Source organism: Pseudophryne corroboree, chromosome 2, assembly GCF_028390025.1.
Source record: "Pseudophryne corroboree isolate aPseCor3 chromosome 2, aPseCor3.hap2, whole genome shotgun sequence".
In the NCBI taxonomy this organism is placed as follows: Eukaryota; Metazoa; Chordata; class Amphibia; order Anura; family Myobatrachidae; genus Pseudophryne; species Pseudophryne corroboree.
This window is the reverse complement of record NC_086445.1, coordinates 437,424,476-437,431,490: the sequence shown is the minus strand read 5'-3', so window position 1 is coordinate 437,431,490 and position 7,015 is coordinate 437,424,476. Positions and strand designations below refer to the sequence as shown.

General features: G+C 43.9%; 1 long non-coding RNA gene across 1 annotated transcript; it reads left to right on the top strand.

The window, feature by feature from the left end:
• LOC135050860 (uncharacterized) lies at positions 1-2,260 on the top strand. The gene is made up of 5 exons (XR_010241879.1): positions 1-149; positions 929-1,032; positions 1,441-1,500; positions 1,822-1,917; positions 2,027-2,260. It is a non-coding gene; the product is annotated as an uncharacterized LOC135050860 (long non-coding RNA).
• The last annotated feature ends 4,755 nt before the right edge of the window (positions 2,261-7,015 follow it).

The following is a 7,015-nucleotide window of genomic DNA, read 5'->3' as shown; positions in this document are numbered from 1 at the left end:
AGGTCTTAACACATTACTAACTAATAATAAATTAATTAATCAGCCAGCAGGAAGTGATGTAATATCAAGGGAGCTATAAAGGGATGCCCCTATATTGCCTCTCATTCTGTAGTTGGTATTCAATGAGGTTGCACTTGTTCCTGTAAAAAGTAAGTTTGAGTACTATATTGGTATTTTTGGAACTTAGTTATTGGATGGTCTTTTTGAAAATGTATTAGATGAATGGATTCCTTAATTGAAGAGTAACTACTTAATTTTAATATGATTGTAATATACTAATTTAGTTTTACTTGTCCACAGGGAATAGTATCATTCAGGATTTGAAATTTTTCCTAAGTCCTCTTTTTGGTGACATGTATAAACAGAGGTAGACTATAAGGTTCCACCATTCTTGATTGAAAATAGGTAAAAACCAGACTAATTTAGTGCAATCATTGAATACCATATGAGGTTAAGTATTTCAGATGTTAAAAAGTTCTTCTTGCTGGTTATTAATTACAGCTGTGAACTTAATTGGCTCTCTAATGATTGATTGAATATACCACTCCCCATTGCATGTTAGATTAAAGACATCATTTAGGGGATCTGTTAGGTAACCAGTAAGAATGGCATTCCACATAGTACTATGAGGTCCTAACACATCACTAACTAATAATAAATTAATTAATCAGCCAGCAGGAAGTGATGTAATATCAAGGGAGCTATAAAGGGATGTCCTTATATTGCCTCTCATTCTGTAGTTGGGATTCAGTGAGGTTGCACTTGTTCCTGTAAAAAGTAAGTTTGAGTATTATAATTGTATATTTGGAACTTAGTTATTGGATGGTCTTTTTGAAAATTTATTAGATGAATGGATTCCTTAATTTAAGAGTAACTACTTAATTTTAGTATGATTGTAATATACTGATTTAGATTTACTTGTCCACAGGGAATAGTTTCGTTCAGGATTTGAAATTTTCCTAAGTTCTCTGTTTGGTGACATGTATAAACAGAGGTAGACTATAAGGTTCCACCATTCTTGATTGAAAATAGGTAAGAACCAGACTAATTTAGTGCAAATATTAAATACCATATGATGTTAAGATTAGTATTTCAGATGTTAAAAAGTTCTTCTTGCTGGTTATAAATTACAGCTGTGAACTTAATTGGCTCTCTAATGATTGATTGAATATACCACTCCCCATTGCATGTTAGATTAAAGACATCATTTATTAATTAGTTTTGGATAAAAAAGTTCTTCTATTTGAATCACCTTAAATACCTTACATTAAATACTGACATCAGCATGGTTTCTTATAATCAATTGAGGAAGTTGTTATATCTTCTCTGATTTGTTGGTAGCATCTATGTTATTTTAATGGTAAACAGGATGTTACAGGAACATTTCCTATTAACAATCATTTGAGTGACAAAAAACTATTTTATCTTTATCCCTTTTAGGGAACGTAACATCATCTAATTTCAACCAAATTTATATATATTTTTTTGAAGTCTATCTAGGTATGTATTGTACAATGAGTTGTAATGTGGATATAATTGTGTGTATATTGTGAATTTGAAGTTTTATGTGGACTTTAATTGGAGTGTTCTATAACTATTGGTGGTTTCTGATACTTGTAGACCCTGCCCTTTGTATCATTTCCATCAGCTGAATTGATGTTGATTATGTGGATAAATACGGAGCTATTTGATTTATATTGACATTCATAATATTCTTTCGACTTTCCCTCCCTTTTCTCTTCTTTTGACTCTCCCTCCCTCTTCCTTTTATCATTTGTATAAGGATAATGTTTATTGATTATTATAACGATAATGTTTCAGATATTATATTTATCGAATTGAATATGTGATTGGATGTAATCATTGGATATTCTAAACCTTTCTAATCAATGGTAATCACTCCTACTATAAGAACTGGTATGTATGTTAATCCACAATAGATTTCAATGGAATACTTACCTGGATAATAATATGTCTTATTAATGAAGACTATATGATTTATATATTTCCATTTGTAACTATCCAGATTCCAAACCCCTGATGAAGTCCTAACGGACGAAACGCGTTGGGTTTTGCAACGTCTGGTTAACAAAGTCCTTATCACAAACATCTGGTTGGAGATACATCCATTTCGAGTTCTGACTGTGATCACCTGGCTGTAAAATCCTCACATCCAACTGTAATTTATGTATAAGATTGTAATATTGTTTTATATGAATTTTTAGAAGGTTGTGTCAATAACGAACGCTTAGGATAAATATCGTTTGTTTCTGTACAATAAAAACTTTTAATTATTGTCATACAAAAGGCATATTGGCTCCCATGAGAATCCATTTCTATTTGTAATCTACTTTTAATACCTTATCTGACAGAGGGTATTTCTTGTTGGTTTGAGACTAGAGGTATAGCGCAAGATATTAGGGTTGATTTTTTGTTTTATATATATATATATATATATATATATATATATATATATATAGTACAGAATAAACAGCAGCACTCAGGGTCTTCTGTGTCCAAAAAAACTGTATTGAACAACAATGTTTCGAGGCTTGCAGACCCTTTCCCCCCTTCCTTATTCGCACCTTGAAAAAGGGTCTGCGAGCCTCGAAACGTCAGTTGTATGTGACTTGTTCAATACAGTTTTTTTTGGACACAGAAGACCCTGAGTGCCGATGTTTATTCTGTGCTATACCTCCGCCACACGGAGGGCACCTGGGCATTGTTTACAGATCAAAGGGAGTGCCGGACTACCTACATGTAAATAAAAAAAATAATTATAAATATATACATATATATATATATATTTATATAAAACAATCCACAATCCGGCACTCCCTCGTAAGCCACAGAAATAACCTGCCAGGGTGCCCTCTTAGGGACCAGCAAAGCCCATCCATTATGCAAAACAACAGAGGCGGTTCTCCCAGACTCAGTACTTAGTGAAAGATAAAGTGCTTTACTGCAACTCACAGCTCCAAAAAACGGAAGACACAGACGTCTGTGTCTTCCATTTTTTGGAACTGTGACTGCCGCCAATTGCTGCATTAGATGTTAGGTGACCGTTCGGTTACCTGTGGAGCGCACTGGCTTTTTTCTGCTGTTTTTACAGTGTTATTGGATTGCTGCTGCCACTATATATCATCTTATTATTTCTTTTTTAATAAGTTCATTTTAATTAGTGATACTTTAAAAGAACATTACATTCAACAAATTTTTTTTATTAATCACAGGAAAAATCTACATTTATTATTTCACAATATTGAAATATTGAAAAATGGTTCAGTTTGCACTTCCTTTATTTAGAATTATGCACTTGATAACAACCTTATTGGTATAAGCCATTTTGTCCACAATATTTCTGAAATAAAATCATAAAGTGAAATTCAATAGACGATCCTACGGGATCCCAGCGGTCTATATGCCGACACCAGAATCCCGAGACATGCTATAAACCCGGCGTCAAAATAGCGACAGCTATAATCACGGGGTGGAAGGAAAGGTTTAGTTATTAGAAGGAGCTTTAGGGTTAGAGTGCAGGGATGAGAAGGGTATGGTTAGGTACTGGGGAGGCGGGGTTACGTTCAGGCACTTAGAAGGAGGAAGTTAGGGCTAGGCAGCGGGGAAGGTAGGGTTAGTGATAGGCAGCGGTGAAAGAAGTTTAGAGATGGGCAGTGGCGAAGGTAGGGTTAGGGATAGGCAGCGGGGAAGGGAGGGTTAGGGATACACGGCGGGGAAGGGAGGGTTACGGATACACGGCGGGGAAGGGAGGGTTAGGGTTAGACACAGAGCTGGATTAAGGGGGGGGGCCCGGGGGATACGTACCCTGGGCCCCCCTTTCCAAAAGGGCCCCCTGCTACACCGCAGATCGGATCTCTCTTCCGATCCGATCTGCGGTGCTGTGCTCCGCTCCCCGGCTCCCTTAGAACAGATTGACATGCGGACGAGCGTCCGCATGTCAATCTGCGGTTTCCTCTCCCTCCCTGCTGTGTTGGAGGGACACGGAGCGCACCGCGCGTCTCTCCTGTGTCCCTCCCTGGCTCTCCCCCGGCCGGTCTAAGGAAGTGCCGTTCGTGAGCTCTGATTGGCTCACGAACCGGCACTTCCTGTATTAGACCAGCCAGGGGAGAGCCAGGAGGGACATAGGAGAGACGCGCAATGCGCTCCGTGTCCCTCCAACACATGGGGGGGGGGAGCAGGCACTTGGGGCATATACCTGGCACTGTGGGGGGCAGATCTGGCACTGGGGGCATATACCTGGCACTGTGGGGGGCAGATCTGGCACTGGGGGCATATACCTGGCACTGTGGGGGGCAGATCTGGCACTGGGGGGCATATACCTGGCACTGTGGGGGGGAAGATCTGGCACTGGGGGCATATACCTGGCACTGTGGGGGGCAGATCTGGCACTGGGGGCATATACCTGGCACTGTGGGGGGCAGATCTGGCACTGGGGGCATATACCTGGCACTGTGGGGGGCAGATCTGGCACTGGGGGCATATACCTGGCACTGTGGGGGGAAGATCTGGCACTGGAGGCATATACCTGGCACTGTGGGGGAATATCTGGCACTGGGGGCATATACCTGGCACTGGGGGGGAATATTTGGCACTGGGGGGAGCAGGCACTGAGGGGGCATATGTGGCACTGGGGGGGGTTATATGTGGCACTGGGGGCATGTACCTGACACTGTGGGGGAATATCTGGCACTAGGGGCATATACCTGGCACTGTAGGGGAATATCTGGCACTGGGGGCATATGTGGCACTGGGAGCATGGCCCTAGCAACAAGCACTACCCCCTAGCAACGAGCATGACACCCAGTGCATGAAACCCCTGGCAACGAGCATGACACCCTGAGCATGAAAACCCCTGGCACCGTGCATGGAACCAAGAGCATGAAACCCCTGGCAATGAGCAGGTAATTTAAAAGTAATTAGAAGCCTTACTGTAGAACTTAATGTGTAATGGGCATTACGGTGTGTGGCATAATGTATCACGGACATTGCGGTGTGTGTCATAATGTATCAGGCATTACGGTGTGTTGTATACTATATCACGGGCATTGTGGTATGTGGTAAAATGTCTCAGGATCATTGTGGTGTGTGTCATACTGTGTCACAGACATTGTATGTGCTATAATGTATCAGGGGCATTGCAGTGTGTAGCATAATGTATAACGGGCATTGCGATTCCTGTCATAATGTGTCACAGGCATTATGGTGTGTGGCATAATGTGTCTGGGGCATTACAGTGTGTGCATATTGTGTCATGTGCATTATTGTGTGTGGAATAATGTCTAAGGGCCATTGCAGTATGTGGAATAATGTATACTGGGCATTACTATAAGGAGGAAAAATGACAAATAATGTAAGGGGCATGAATCAGGATTATTTTTCTTTCCTGTGGTGGCCAACGTATGGGCGTGCAGGTTGCAAAACTGGGGTATAAGGTAGTCTTTTCCTGCAATGCCACGCCCTCCACGCAAAGCCACGCCCATTTCGACAAAGCCACACACCCTTTTTGCCGTTGCGCGCCTGCGGCGTGCACATTTTTCTACCTTTGCTAGTGCCAATTACGGGGATTATGAGGGGGGGGGGTGCCGAAGGATTTTTTTGGCTTGGGGGAGAAAAATTTCTAGTTACGCCACTGGGCTCAGCTGTCCAGTAATGTATCAATGAAACAGCCTGCGTGCCCAGCCAATGACTGAGCGGCAGGCTGCTTCATTCATACTTTATTGGACAGCTGAGCCGTCGCTCAGCTCAGCTGTCCTGTCTGTGCGCCCGCTGCTGCAGTGAGGACGGGATCCGGGGAGCACAGCACCGCAGATCGGATCGGAAGAGAGATCCGATCTGCGGTGTGGCAAGGGGTGTGCTGCTTGGGGAGGCAAATATATATATATATATATATATATATGTGTGTGTATATATATATATATGTATATGTGTGTGTATATATATATATATATTTTTTTTTCTGCCTTCTCTATTAGGGGCCCCACTCTCTTAAGTGCCCCTGGCCCCCCATGGTCTTAATCCGGCTCTGCTGCCAGGGAGGGTTATGGTAGGGGGAAAGGGAGTCTTAGGGTACTTTCCAGGGTGCTGTCGGGATTCTGATGATCGGATGTTGCTGTCGGTATTCTGACCGCCAACATCCCGGCCATTGGGATAACATACTGAACCTAATCCTACAACTCTTCAGATACAGTTTTATACTGTAGATGTTGTGGGGTTCATGTAGTGACAGACACAATGTCCAATTTACATACAGACGTATCTGCACATATCAAGTGCTATTCATGGAGGTGTAGAATGAGGGAGGCAACAATCGTTTCCCAGAAGGAGCCAATAGGGCATCCAGCCGTCCTCCTCCTTGTACTGTCCTGCCGTGCGGAATCCCAATCGCAGGGGAGGTGGGGGGAGTGGGTTACAAGCAGGAGCAAAATTGCGGGGGCTGGGGGGGAGTGGGTAACAAGCAGGAGCAAAATCGCGGGGGCTGGGGGGGAGTGGGTAACAAGCAAGAGCAAAATCGCGGGGGTGGGGGGATTGGGTAACAAGCAGGAGCAAAATTGTGGGGGGAGTGGGTAACAAGCAGGAGCAAAATCGCGAGGGGTGGGGGGGAGTGGGTAACAAGCAGAAGCAAAATCACGGGAGTGGGGGGGAGTGGGTAACAAGCAGGAGCAAAATCGCGGGGGGAGTGGGTAACAAGCAGGAGCAGAATCGTGGGGGGGGTGGTTTACAAGCAGGAGCAGAATCGCGGGGGTGGGGGAGGAGTGGGTTACAAGCAGGAGCAGAATCGCAGGGGGTGGGGGGGAGTGGGTTACAAGCAGGAGCAGAATCGCAGGGGGTGGGGGGGAGTGGGTAACAAGCAGGAGCAGAATCGCGGTGGGTGGGGGGAGCGGGTTACAAGCAAGAGCAGAATCGTGGGGGGTGGGTGGAGTGGGTAACAAGCAGGAGCAGAATCGCGGGGGAGTGGTGGGTAACAAGCAGGAGCAAAATCGTGGGGGTGGGGGGG